This window comes from Eucalyptus grandis, chromosome 3 (assembly GCF_016545825.1).
Source record: "Eucalyptus grandis isolate ANBG69807.140 chromosome 3, ASM1654582v1, whole genome shotgun sequence".
In the NCBI taxonomy this organism is placed as follows: domain Eukaryota; kingdom Viridiplantae; phylum Streptophyta; class Magnoliopsida; order Myrtales; family Myrtaceae; genus Eucalyptus; species Eucalyptus grandis.
In genome coordinates, this window is record NC_052614.1 from 42837896 (window position 1) to 42853530 (window position 15635).

The window sequence follows — 15635 nt, forward strand, 5'->3', positions numbered from 1 at the left end:
AATTTGCCTTCCTCGACAGAACAGTTAGAACGCTGTAGAAGTGGAAGCTTTGCTCTGAGAGCAGAAAGATCTCAAGTTATGGCCAACCAGTTTAGACGCCTCCACAGCAAAAAGTTGCAACATACTTTCCAGGTTTCATTCCCACCACTGGAGGACATGGGCTGCATGCTTCATCAAGCCAGCTTGGCGCCGACATAAAGGAGGTCTATGGAAAACAGTCTTTCCATGAAAGAGTATGAGGATGTGGTCGAGGGATCCAGGTCCAGAGACAGAGGATTCTTTGTCTCCAGAAATCCTTCTCAGACAAAGCTAAATCTGGGAGTGACAATATTGGCTTCAGATTTGCTGCGAACACGAGGAGAGGAGCTCAAAAGATCAAAGACGTGGAGATGCCAAAGTTACAAAAACCTGAGGAACCTGACTTTTCCTCTGAACCTTATGATGAATAGCTGCTCTGGTTTGTGTCAGGTTCTCGTAGCTTTAGCTTTTGTGTACCATCAAGAAAATTTGCTTTTGAGATGAAATCTACAGTGGTGCGGTTAGGCTGAGACATATCGGGGTTTTACAACAAAGGGATTCCTCCCTGAAGGAATGGTATGACTTGGAAAGACAAAAGTGATGGTCAGGGACTCAAGTCTCAGGTGAAGAGAAGTTGTCATTAGGGCATTTAAAGATGTGTCTAATTTAGCTGTGCAAATGTTTGCTCTTCAAAATGGGTAGATGAATTGTATGCAACAAAGCATTCATAAGTTATCTGTTATTTTGCCACTGAAAATGTATAGATTATTGTTACTGCCATATATATTGTATTGTCCATGACTAGACAGTGTAGAAGAATTGCTTAATTGAGGATGCATTGTTTGTTGATGGACCAGACCAGACCCATTTAGTAGCTATTAGTGAAAAATATGCAGCACATCGGGATTGTGGAGTATGACAGTTTCGATCTTCTGACTGCACTGTTTGAAAGTAAATGGGACAGGAAACAGAGTGCTGGAAGCAAAAGCAAAAGCTTCACCACCTTTTGGATTGTTGTTTCTATTAAATGCTATCTTTTACGTATGAAATCTGATTTGAGTGTTTGGTATAACCCGTGTGTAAGGAATCTAAAATCTGACAAATCAGAGGCATGGTGCTTAAGTGCATCCAGTTAGGCACCTGATGGTTTTGGTCTCTTCATTCGAGCTTTGCATGGAAAACTTACCTTACTCTGTGCAGCTTCTGGGATTGCAGATCGTATGTCTAACTGGTGTGGCAAAAAGCCTATGTTTTTTTTTTTTTTTTCTGATTCTCATTCACATTTGAACTTTTTTAATGCATTATTACAAGGGCAATGTGCTCTGCATGAATGAAACTTTCTCATATTTATGCCTAACTCAGCAGCAATAATAGGATCGATTCGTCATCTCTCATTCTTGCATTGCTTCGAGAAACAAATTTCTTTAATTAGACCTTGTTTTATAACCTTTGTAGTATAAATCTACTTTTCGTGCTGCACTTCCAATGTACTCACTTTTAATCTGTTTGTTCTAAATAGTGATACATTGTAAGTGTAAAGCTGAAGTTTCGCCGAAATATTTTATAATTGTATTCGGGGATCGAGTAAACGGTAAACTGGGAAGTTATAGCTACGAGTCAAGTTCTAATCTCCAACAAAACTGACCAATTTTACGTTCTCTTCATTGATGGTGGTGGTCCATTGGCGGCGGCAATGGCAGATATCAGTTTATCATGGTGGCTGACAAAGAAATGGAATTACGTTTTCCAAAAAGAATTTCGTTCGATCTGTTTTTTGAAATCAAATTTGTAACTTCTGTCATCCAAAGGAATATGTTGGGTCTCTCCTAACTGTAATATATACAGAAAAAATGAGAACATCATAGTATATCGATTTTATAAAATGAGAACAATAACAGTAAGCAGTACATCATTGACCAGGAAGACAAAAATGGGTAGTTTTCTCAGGCATCATGATGCAAATAGTTCGGCTTGCTTTCGATATACGATGTGATTAACTGAGCTTTTAATTTATTGATGTGATCATTTAAGTTTGTTCTCAGACTATCTGAAAATATTTAATATTATCATTCTATTAATTCAATTTCAGAGACAAGTATAAATTTTAGAGCTAAAATTCAGGCCTATATTGAATAAATTAAAAGATCAAGTTTATATTACACATTGAGTCAAAATTCATGAATCATTTTTGTCATTTTTCATTTTCTTATTATGACAAACATGAAAAACAAGTAAAATATTTTCCTAAATTCAATATCATTTTCAATGTGATTTCTTTTTGCATTAAGTGATTTAGGGTGCAAATGATAACCATTTAATTTCTGGCTAGATTTATTTTTTTGTTCTCGAGGAAAAGTTTAGAATAGAAATTCATTTAATAACACAATTTTATTTTTTTCTATTTCTGGAATAAATTTTTAGGCAATAATTAGGTTTGGAAAAGAAATGAGAAGTAAAAATATTATATTTTCCTATTTTTGAAACAAAATGAGAAATAAAAGTTTTTCTCATCGCTCGCTTTCATTACTAGCCAATTGCCCAACTACCATCGCCCATCATCCTCTGTCTTTGCTACTTTCATTGCCACCCATTGCTTGGAAGGGAAATTTCGTATTGTTATCAAACGAATTTTCATTCCGAATATAAATTTTGTGATCAAATGCATATTTTTGCTTAAAATCTCCTCTCAGAATAGAACTAAAAATTCTATTTTTGACCGGAAATTGTGTCTAAAAACATAAAAATTATCATTCACGTTCTTATTTTTGTGAAAGAATTGTCAAAAAAAGATGCTCTAAGATGCATTTCCACCGGGAACACACTCACTTCCAATTACCACCTCACCAGAAGAAACAATTCGGAAGAAGAATCAGATTATACAGAAAACATGTAATTTGAGGTTCATCTCTGAACCAACTACTTAGGCGTTGCCATTCGCTGTTCGAGCCAAATTTACAAAAAAAAGTGAGGCCAGAAAGCACAATTTATACATGTACATCCTGAAGCTGGGATTGTTCCTATTGGCCATACTTGTCGATGTCGTAGAACTCTATGTTCTTGTATTTTTTTGGGATATTATCTCTGCTTGAACTTTCCGTGTATCCGTCGCACAACCGACCAGAATAAGAACAGAAGTGCCAGCGAATCCACGGAAGGCCGTGAGATGCGTGACTTGTTCAATTACTGCAGGACCGGCAGCAAGGATGGCCAGAAAATGTGACCCTAGAACTGATATCCGACTAAGGACCTGCAACAAGAATAACTAAATTAAGAAAAGAGAAAAAGGACATATGGCAAGGTATTAAAACCCAATCCAGATAAAATATACTAGCCCCAACACCTACAGAAAATACAGGATATAGAATGGACATACATGAAGGGACTTCTGTCTAATTTTTACGGATTGCTCGACATGAAAATGATGGAAAAGAGAAGGTGAAGGCCAAAGAAGCTGGGAAATCTTGGGCTTAGTAGAGTGTATAAACTCCAGGGAGAGAGACACACAGAGAGAGTAGAGGGGGAGGGAGGGAGGGAGAAGGGGGGGGAAACTAAGATCTGAAAGGAACAGAAGTCAAAATATCCATGAAGATGAGATGAGAAGCATTGGTTTTCAAACAATTTGGTAAAAAGGGGTTCAAGTTCTTAAAAGATTATTTCTCAAGACATACAGGTTTATTTTATGCACAAAAACCACAATGCCCTTTTGTCCACTAGCCAGGATACGTTCGAATAGAAACCAAGATGTCTTATCTTACATATGAAATAAATGGCATATAAGCAAGGGGAGTTAAAACATGTCGCAAATGTTTAGTCACAGAAAAATTACCGTCTTGATGAATGCAGCTGTAGTTTTACCCGGTCAACAAGGGGTATTGATGCTCCTTGGCGTTTCAGCTGTTCACTCACATCATCAGGGTCCAATTGTAGGAAAGTGTAGTAGTAGTTGAAGAAGGCTATTAATACTATGTTGGTTGGCAGGTATAGAGAGAACCTACAATAGTTATTCATCACGTTAGACCACATCACAAGTCCACGATGAGAAAAAATGGAACAGTACACAATCCACATATGCCTTGAGCTAAACAAAGCTCCCACTTTCCTACAGTAAGAGCAGAACTCAAGCATGATTAAAAGTATCACACACGAATAGATGTTTCAACATATATTACTGGGAACCTGGTAGCAGAGATTTTCTTGAGGTGAAATAAAGAGGATATACAAACATCAATTTGCTAATGCAATGGATAATCAGATAGTAACAGCAGAATATGCTAAAAAAAGATGATTGCCAAGCTCTCACATATGAAATGAAAAAACGCAAGCATTTAATCTGCAGGAAGAATTGCATTAAGTGGACCCCAAGAATAAAAATTGATCAAGCAAACCATATATGCATCTACAGTGCAGGAGTTGGCACTTATCTCACTGACATATTGCCATGTGCAAAGCTCGACTTAATGCATTTTGTGCAGAATTATGTGTGGTTTTTAATTCAATTACAGGTTAACCATGCAAAGTCAATGTAGATGACTGAGGACAATAAACACTAGACAGTACAAAAAAAGATGATACTAATAAAGAGATCACTCTCAAAGGGATACCTTTTAGATGTTGAAGTTTTTAAAATAATGAGGCGACACACCCAAAACCTATTTCATAAATTTTACTGAAGTAAATAAATAACTTGTGTGTGCCATTTATATGCTAAAATTGATGTAACAAATTAAAATACCTATAGCCATTTCAAAATTATTCTGCATGTCTGAAAGCAAAACATACCGAAATGCATGCAGAGGTAAATAAATTCAAAAGATCATTCAGCTCAAATAACTAATCAGGTGTTTCATGACATTCTTCTGTAACAAAGGTGACAGTAATTCCATTAGCAACTGTTCGATCTTAGATGCTTTCTGTTCCATGTTTGATGAAATTATGGGTCTCTGAGTTCATGACCTTCATTTATACAAGGAAGCCAACATGTCAAAGCATAGGAAGGAACAATCTTCTCATGATATTTAGAATAGATAATTCTTTGCATTTTAAGCAATTCAATTTAAAGCCTTTTCTCTTGCTGAACACAATCTTTATTCAAATGAGCTAAACGTACCCCCTGGGTTTTCAGAGCCACAGCAGCATTCTTCAGTGCAGCTAAACCTGTGAAGCGAGCAACAGTTCCAGGGAGAGCCAATGAAGATGTAGAAAATATAATGGGCATCACTCCAGAGCTATTCACCTGTGACAGAATAAAGAACCATACATATATAGCTCTAATTGGCTCAACATCTAAAGCAATTGACTCGCTCAATTCCAACCAAAATGTGGATAACAATCACATATCTGCAAGCATACACTCATATAGGTAGAACTCATACACCGTACTACCTGCATGAATGTTAACATCAAAGCGTAGTTTCCTTGGTTGGCAAGCAGTTACTGAAATGCATGCACTGTAGCTCCAAGTAGAAGACCGATATCGACACGCGCGCGACACACAACACGACACAACACGTCGACACGTTATTTCTCAAAAGATAAAAAATTTTGACATGTTGGGACACGTTGTATATTAAATATATATTTTTATATATACATGATAAATTATCATTTCATGATTATTTCGATTAAATTAATTTGATTTAAATCCACAAATAAATAATTAATAAAAAAAGAGCTCAGAATGAATTTACACACTAAAACATCAATCCACCATTTATTAATATCATTCATTGTTTCAATCTAATAAATTCAGTTACATTCCATTCCAATAATCTATTTGGAGAGAAAAAAAAAACAAATAATCCACATTCCACTATTGAATTTAAATTTAACAATAAGTCCAAAAGAAAAAAAAATCCACATTTGACCATCAAAAGATAGGGTTTCCTTTCTCCCTTTTCTTTTTTATATTATTTTTATATATTTAAACTTTGACTCTAATTTATTGAAATTTTAAAATTGACCGTGTGTCGAATAAGAGTGTCAGGATTTCGACTCCCGTGTTGCTCACGTGTCTGGCATTGGCCGCGGGTTTGTCGGACACGACACGGAGGTCCCCCGAGAGTGTCCGTGCTTCCTAGACTAGAATTATGGTAACTGGTATCTTTCAAAATGGCTGGCTATGTCAAAATCTTATTATGCCCATCATAGTGCAAATCTTTCTATATGATATATTGGCTCTGCAGATTATAGACTAAGTAAATAGCTGTTGGCTAATTCAGCATATTAAACTCGTAGAGAGAAGTGCAGAAATAATCGGCTCAGAAGCCTAAATTATCAATTCATGCTATTCCAGTATAGACAAATGAAATCAGGTAGTTAAATTGCATTTAGATTATCTCCCATCGTTAAAGAATTCAGAAAAAAATTGCAAATTTTTTAAGAATACTGCTTTTCCTCTAGTGCCATTATTCCTACTTCTGCAGCATTTGATGATCTGAACCACATAAACCCTATATCTATATTTTTCTCCCCCTCTAACTAAGATTACAGAATGCAGGTGCTTAGCTCATGACAAAGTCACTTGCAGAAAGAGGATAATTCTAAATTGATAAATCATCTTCAAAAGTAGCACTAACATAACTCACAGGAAGAGAGGGCAACAAGAGAAGCACGGATTAGCAAAAGCAAGCAGAACTACTAGAATATGTTCACCCATGGTCTACGACATGTGTAAAATTTGTCATACAATCCAACCACTTCATCAAAGTTGTTTCTCAATACACTTTAGAATTACGATTCACCAAACGCTATTTGCATTTCAGAAAACCCCTTTCACCCAAAGGTATTTGCATTTTTAAAATACATTCCCCAAAAGCCAAACCAAACAGGCCCTTAGTACCAGGAAATAAAAGACCAACTGAGAACTAGGTGGACTCAAGTGATAGAATAGACAACCACACTTCACATAATATTACATAAAACAGAAGAAAATAGAGAAACAGGGAACTCTGCCAGATCACAACTAGCTCTCATATGACCTATCCATAAATTAACTAAGAGAGACTGTGAAGCCTTGTGAAGAAGGGTAGTTTGCAACCATGTTAGAACTTTATTATTCAAGTCCGCTATGGTTTATAAACACCTGGAAATGAGTAGTATCCCTGAATACTGACCTTGAAGGGCAAGTAAGCAGATTTTTGAAGGCCTCCACTTCTGCTGGTGTATCTTGGAGGCATAGTTAAGGGGAATTTTCCTTTCTGCTTCCTGAAAATCTTTGTCATGGAGAATGTTAGGTACATTTCTTTCTCTTAATCCTTTCATAAATAAGATAACACCCTAGAATATATTATGATCACTTACCTGAACATATACAATACCAAGGACTAAGAGGACGAAAGATAAAATGATGGCGGCAAGTCCAACATAGTTGCCATCCTGATAAGCTTCTGCAACTGTTCGACCAAAAGATGCTGGTAAGTAGGAGATTATGCTTGTAAATATTAACAGTGAAGTGCCATTTCCAAGTTTCAGGTCAGAGATCCTTTTCTCCGATGTATGTGGTAAATGCTGAGCCGAGTGTCAATAATGTAACAGAAGAAAAGAGCCCACTCCGTGCTGAAGTCCTCAACATAGGACGCAAGGTAGAGTATTGGCCTATTGCCTGGCATAATAGATAAGATGGGAATACATGTTACCAGGAGAACTCATCACTAGGAAAAAGTTATCTTCAGCTGAAGTGAAATCACATCAAGTAAAACAGTAGACAATCGACTAGAAAAGATCATTTTGAATGACTTTTCCTTTGTTTTACGGCTACAATATGTATGAAACCCCAGTAAGCCCAGATCCCATTGTTGGCATGCCATTAGGCTCTCAAAAAAACATATCGAACAGAAAAACTTCTATTCAGTACACTTTACATTTGCTTTTTAAAGAACTGGTCACCAGAGTATATAAAATATCTAACACACATTTGTTGGAGAAATTTGAGAAAGAAAGAGAAATGTGAGTAAATCCAAACATGCAGTCTAGACTAAACAATTCTTCTTCACACATGCTGCAATTTTACTTGGGCATTGGTTAAAATAATTTTGTGTGCCAGTTCATTGAGTGCTTGCCTGCACTATGGCAAACCCAACTGAAGCATATCGAGTATACTGGAGAATTTTCTTTCCTTCCAGCTTCACCTTCTCTTTTTTGCAAGTCTTGCAACTTTGGATATATTTGTGCCAAAAAGTTGAAACACAATTTGGGCGTTGATAAAGGGAATAATACCAAGGAGCAAATCCACTATACCTCCCCCAGAAAAGAATCCAACGTGCTCAACAACTATTCTGATCCAAATTCCCAGCAAAAAGCTTCCGATTTACTCCTCCCAGGGAACGTATATGCCTAGTCGGGATAGGGCCAAATATCCCAACAACTTCAAGGAATTTCCCAGGTAATGGCCCTTAAAGAAATCACCAAAATCAATAGAACTATCCTCAAATTGCAGCTGCCAAAGAGAGAGTTTGTTAGCCAATTGCTCATCCGAGCTAATGACTGCCAAACTATCAACCCATAAGCAATGTAAAGTTTGAACCTGCCACCCACGAGATGATGTTTTTCCTTCTTGTGCTTGGAGGAGCTCTCAGATATTGGTGAAAACAAATCTAGAAAGCTTTCCCATGTGGAATTCAGCCCAGAAGAATGACATGAATCTATTCCCAGAGGATCAAAACTGCGCCCTCAGAGCTGAGGGAGTGTTAAGGGACAAGATTATAAAATAAAGAATTTAACTATGACAACTAATGTGAAAAGAGAAGCAATAATTGGACTCAAATTATCATTGTTTTCAAAAATGAGAGAACAAAAACATGGACAATATGAATAACATCAGATAACTGAACAGGTCAACCAAATTAAGGTTACATAATTTTATTGGTAAACACGAGCATAAGGGGACTCAATAGGAACAAGAGGGATCCACCGAAGAAGATCCTTCTCTTTTTTCGGAAGAAAAGGATAAATACATGTTCAAAGTGAGATCAGAAGCCTCATTCTCTGACGGTTAGCTTCAGCAGTAGATTAGCAATTGTGGCAGGGAGCTTTATTGAGAAGCAAATTTCTTTAAAGAAAATGACTTGGTGAGAGCAATGATAGAGTATATAAATAGACAGCAGCAAGAATCCCAGCAGTGTCTGTAAATTATTGCTGATCTGGCATTGTATGAAATAAGAGAGAATCTTGAGAGTATTCAAGCATAAAAAGGAAAGAAGCCATCCATGCTAAGTGCCTAAACTTTGCAATAGCAGGGCCTTGAATGCCTCTCATGAAAGTTCACCATCCTGAGTCTATTGAAAACTCCAACATGGATATAGTATATATGACCTGAACAATCCTCATTCTCAATTTCCAGGTGTCTAAATTCGTCATTACTTTTTCCACCTCTTTCAAACCATCATCAGTAATATCACATCAAAGAACCTTTTTACACTGGAACTATCTTGCCTAGTCGTCTATGCAACAGTTTCCTTTATTGAATAACGAGGTACGTGCTCATTCAACAAGATTTATCCCACTTTGAATTCCTTAAAGCTGCAGTCCAAACTCTAACGCATCTTAAACCGAAATGAGATGCACCCAAATCCCCAGCAACCATGTACAACTCACAAATGAACAGGCATTCACTCAAATTTTGACGACCAACATATTCTTTGAATTCAACAACCGCAATTTCAACGAGAAAGCAAAAAGCATCTCACGTCCCAAATGGTCCGTCCCACTTTCAGGAAGACCCGCTAGAACACGAGATGAACGGCCAAAATCCCACACCTTTAGCCATCAAAACCCCAATAAAATCATTATAAAAGAACACCCAAAAGCTCCAAGTTTGCAAATTCTTCTCTGGAGCGAACCCACGTCGTGAAATACGAATTGACGATTCTTGGAGCGGAAACACTCGCACTAGTGAACAACATTCTACTACACCTGTTGCTAGAGACGAGACCGAGCTTCAAGGAGGGCTTTCTCTGGGCACCGAAACTGGCCCGGCAAACCCATCGTCTGCCTCGAGGATGATGTCGGAAAGGAAGAGCGGAGCGGCCGAGAGTAGACGGTCGCCGCCGCTTCGCCGACCGTTATCAACATTATCCTCCTGACCAGTTTCTTGTCCTTCGGAACTCGGTTTCAGGCCCGGAATTATTGTATTCAAAGCTATAGCCCACAAAATTAGAAAACATAAGTATATAATTTATATTCACTTTGATGATTTATTATGTCACGGCGGGATTATCAGAGGAGGATTTGGACCTATTGAGATTAGTTAAAGAAAAACGATTTACGTATTTATTTGAATTTCATAAAGCGCTTGCTCAAAATTAATAATTGAAAAAAAAGGAGGAAAAGTAATAGGTCAAGAATAGTAAAATCTTAGGATGGTGACCCGATAGAAAATACAATTCACAAAGACAATCATAATCATTGAGGTTGGTTTCATTTTCTCGGTAAGCTGATTGTTGTACTTTTATTAATAAGTTTTTAATTTATTGCACTTTTATCATTTTAATTTGAAAATCTTAAACTATTGACTATTGTCAATTCACTTTTAAATATTTATATGTTTCTTACTGAACCATATAATTGGTTTCTTTCGGAATTGTAACATGACTCCAATCATCTTATATGACATTATTGACATTATGGAATTTTTTAATAATATTTTATTAATATTTCTTTTTTTCTCTTTTCTCTTTTAATTGTTTGCTTTTTAACTTTTTGTATTTTTCCTCTCTACCGCCTGACGAGGGACACCCAAGCTTAGGCTGGTGAAGGATCCCTTGCTCGATCGGCAAGGGTCAAATGAGGTTGGCAAAGGTCATTGGACATCGATGAGGCTTGGCAACGGGGAAAAAGGAAGAAAAGAAAAAATAAAATATTTGAAAAATAATAAAATATTATTAAAAATTATCCACTTTGGCTGCATAGATTTCTGTTAGAATGGATAAGATTTATCTTTTGAATTTTCGATCAAAATCGGCCGGATATACTTAAATGACAAAATATGAAAATGTTTGGCATAATTAAAGGTTTATAGCTCAATAGACAAAGAACGATAAGTATAGAAATTTTGGACAATTTTCCCTATATTGCGAACATCCAATAAAGCAATTTCATCCCTCACAATAGTGTGTGCCCATGTATGTGGGTGTTTAACAACTAAGTGTGGCTTAGAATAACATGGTTGGCGTTCCAAATCCCCACCATGACCAAGTGCCTATTGCCTGCGAACGGTTCCCGCCGGGGATGTCACCGGCGATATCCACCAATATGGGCAACGTTGCGAGCGACGAGGATGAGACAGTTGTGTCAACCCATGAGGTACACCCTTTCTCCACTTCTTGTCCTTTTTTCTTTTCTCTTTGATGTTTGGTCCGATGTAATATCCTCTTCAGAATTTCAAAATAGATTATTTTGAATTCGCACTTTTAATAACCAAGTGATTGGTGTCTGATTGGAATAGTTGTGGTTGTATTGTAACTATGCAGCAATGTGGTTATGCTAGGAAGCTATAACTAGAGGTGATCAACAAGTGGCCTGCCTTGCCCACCCAAGCTTGCCAAGTCCAGAAGTAAGAAGCAAGTGCGTTTGATAGACCATTTATTTTTGAAATAATTTTTCATAAATAATTTCTTTTATTTTATTCTTTCTAACAATTTCCTGGGTTTTAAAAGTGTTTTGTAACTAATTCGATATTTTTATTAAAATAGAAATGCATTTTTGTGGAACTTTTAAATTTCATTTTGTTTATTTTAATTTTTAATACTTTTATTATATTTTCTTTTTCTTTTTATTTTCTCTTCTTCTTCCTCCTCTTTTAGAGGGTTTGGCAAGGCTTAGTTTTGCATCACTTCATGCAGGTCAACCTCACCCAAATTTGGAGAGGTTGAGCTTGCTTAAGCCATTAGCGAGAACTTAGCCTCGCCTCGAGTCATTGCCAGCGACAATGACCTTGAGGTAGCCAAGTGAGGACTTTGCCCAAATCTGGGGCAAGGCTGGCTCACCCAGCCACCTAAGTGAAGTTCGCGCCAACGCATCTTGCCATGGCCCTCAGCGAGGCTCCGCAGACTAGCCACAAAGGAAGAAGAAGAAGAAAAGGAAAGAGGAAGAAAGAGAAAAGAGAAGATGAGAAGAGAAAATAAAAAAAATTAGACTTGATTTTAAGAATTATTCTCCTGAGTAAAAAATAATTTTTTTATTTATTTTTGATTCCGTTAAATCTATTTCCTAAGAATGCAAAAAACAGATTTTTATTCTCGAGAATGAAAATTTACCAAACGGATTTCTTTTTTTTTTTATATTATTTTTTATTCCGAGAACAAAAATAGAATTAATTGTTCACGGGAGTATTATCAAATAGATCCTAAATGGAGTATTGAATGCAAAGCCCTCACCATTGCATCATGCGCTCGAGCTTGGCCCCAATTTTTTTTCATAAATTTATTGACGTGTACCGATTTGGGCAACACATTAGGCTTGCCTTTTGGCCTGCAAAGCTAAGTTGAGATAGTTTTCTCAAAATTGCTATAAGCTGTCACGGGTTGGAAAGTGCTAACTGTTGAGAGTTCTTTCTAGCCTCTTGATGGCTCCTTTAATGGGTTGTTTCTTGTTTGATTATTCCTGGACGACTTTGAATCTTTGTTAACCACGGGATGCCTTAGGTCATATATTTCGGAAGTATAATAGCTTAGTCCATCATATTTGCTGCATCCGTTGTCCTTCGTCATTGGAAAGTTCCTGCCTGAAGGTCTAGAAAATACCCTGAGGAAGGCATCGCAAGGATCGAGCGGGGGAATTAGGGTGTTTAACCCGATGGATCATCCGAAAGTGTTATCATTATCCCATTTTACGTTTGGGGTTAACTCCGATAAACGACTCGGGTTAAGGTCACGAGTTGGACCAACACGGTTTGCCATCATTTCCTTGTACCACGCCGGGCAACCGGGAAGGCATCGCGAGGGATCGGGCGGGGGGGAATTAGGGTGTTTAACTCCATGGTCCCTCAAAGGTTATCATCACCCCATTTACGTTTGGCCAGTTGACTCCGATAAACGACTCGGTTTAAAAAAAATCATGAATTGGACCAATCTTACGGAGGTTATCCGGAGCCGATATATTTTTCCCGGCTTGGGAGCTGCCAGTACCCCTCTTGTGGCCCTTAGGGTCCCTTCATGCGGGGGGCACGCACTGACCCGCCGAGGGGACCTTGTTATCGGGGTTGTCCCCCGGAGCGTTGCAGTTTAAGTCGTGCCGAGACCGACCTTAGGTCATATATTTTGGCAGTATAGTAGCTCAGTCCATCATATTTGCTGCATCCGTTGTCCTTCGTCATTGGAAAAAGTTCCTGCCTGAAGGTCTAGAAAATCAATGGATAGTTTTATTTCGTGAAGATAGATGACTAATTGAGACAAATAGAATCCAACTAATTTAAAAGCAAAAGAAGTGAGTATTGTAAGGGAAAAAAAGTACACTTTCCAAAGCAGAATTATAAACATTAAGTCATGCATTTGACGTAAATTTTTGCACTGACGTAGAGCCGTCTTGATAGGGAAAGAGCAGCTATGGCAATTGACGGAACAAAATAACGCTTATGGGCAGTATAACCAAAGCGGACTGTCTACATAAACAAAGATACATTCCGTTTGTGATGGTTCATATCATATAGACAACAGCACAAAATCCACTAGCTACACCATATCGACATACCAAATTACAAGCTTCACACACAAAAATTCTGGTGATCAAGGACAAAATGGAAAGACATTATTGAGGTGAGATATTTGTTTACTCTAATGTAGCTTACTGATTTTCTTCTAAGCACTTTTTCTCTTTTTTTATTGCACTGCAGGGCTTGATGTCGGAATTGAATGCTCATTTTCTCTTCAAGAAATCCCTAATGAAGAGTTTCTTGAATTCCCTTCATCTTCTTTCTAAATCATTACCAAGGTTATACGGGTGAGAAACAGAATGTATGAAATCTTCTTTTGAATATCTTCCCTATCAATGAGCTTCCATGTAAGTATGGATATCGCTATCATATGTCAGATTACAAAAGAATTTCTCATTCTTAGAGCTCTTTGAAACACGCCGCAACAGATTACAAAAGAATTTCTCATTCTTAAAGCTCTTTGAAACACGCCGCGCGATTCAGATCAATTGTCAAAAGTGTCTTGTTAACAAAGGTTCTAGGTCGTCGCAGAAGCCAACTATTTGAGAAACTTGAAACTGGCAAAGTGAGACAAATCTGCCCATCACGGAAAAATTTGACATGAAAAGGGGGAGAAAAAACCTTCTTACCTCTCCAAAGACGTTAAGCATCTTGATGATACCTTCTATGAAATCCTTATTAAATATCTTTCCCAGCGTGAGAAAAAAGCATGGGTGAAAAGACGAGAAATGCCAAAAAAGCCATACCAATTACCTAAAATCAATATTAGATGCATGTCACACGGCCCACGGACGAAGCAGGATCTAAGATCACCGTCTATGAACCGGCCGTCACGTACTAGGGCATTGCTGCGGACAACCCGATTGATCCTAGCCTCGACCGATCCCTGACCGATCCCGGATCCATCCTTGATCGATCACGATTTGTGAACCGTGCCTGATCCGTCCATGCGCGATAAGGGGGATGACCCGTGCACGACCAGCGGCCGACTCCTGATCAATGCTCAGCCAGCCCTTGCACAAACCTGGAGTTGTTCACCTGCTCCGTGTCAGGCGGCTAGGCTCGCCCATGCTAACCCTGATCTTGCTTCTGACTTGTGCCTACGCCTGTGGCTGTTTCCCAATGCCTGCAGCCCCTTGACGCAATTCAAACTCCACCATTGGATAAGAGGGACGATCAATGGCCAAGATTAGACCCGAACTTGTATAAAATGGGTCCCTCCCCCTCATTTGAGCTCAGCTCATTCATAGTGAATACATTCATCCTTTGCACAACCGACCCTTGTATTTGTGTGCGTGAGTTGACAGGCTGACTTGGGATCACAAATCCTAAGGCTGCACAGTGTTTGATTGATTGTGTTTGACCGACCTGTGACACATGCTTGTCGCTATACCTTAGAGAATAGCAAAAGAGAGCCATAGTATCAACCCTATCCATTCTCCATTTTGAGCATAATTCATAAGAATCAACACTGAAATTAGACGTAAGTGTAAGACTTTTCAAGAAGAAAATATTTATGGCCTACACGTGCTGTGCCCATCAATTTCAAAATGAATTTAGAGAGTTGCGGAATAACAAATTTGAGCCATGAGGCCAGGAGCTTGAGCATTTGAGTTTAGACAAGTATCTCTATAATCTCAATCTTTCCATTTCCAGATTCTTCCCATGTTTTCATTTCTAGCTTTTAATACTCCCAGGATTCAAAAAGGGTGTTCTCCCAGCTTGTTTAACACGACATACTCTCGACAATGACACTACAGTATTAGACAGAACAAACCAGGCTTGTTTACTATATCAAATCCTTCATCACACTTGGTCATGCAACCCGAATGTAGATGCTGGCAAGCATGAAAGTCAAAAGATTTTCTGACCTTACTATATTAATTTCACTCTTCAAAGAGATAGTGAGTGTGCTATTGACAAAAAAGCAGAACTTAAATGCCCAAACCATGCAAGTTAGAGAAGTCAATTG

General features: G+C 38.0%; 1 pseudogene; it reads right to left on the reverse strand.

The window, feature by feature from the left end:
* Window positions 1-2822: 2822 nt before the first annotated feature.
* LOC120291862 lies at window positions 2823-9999 on the reverse strand (annotated as a pseudogene).
* Window positions 10000-15635: the final 5636 nt, after the last annotated feature.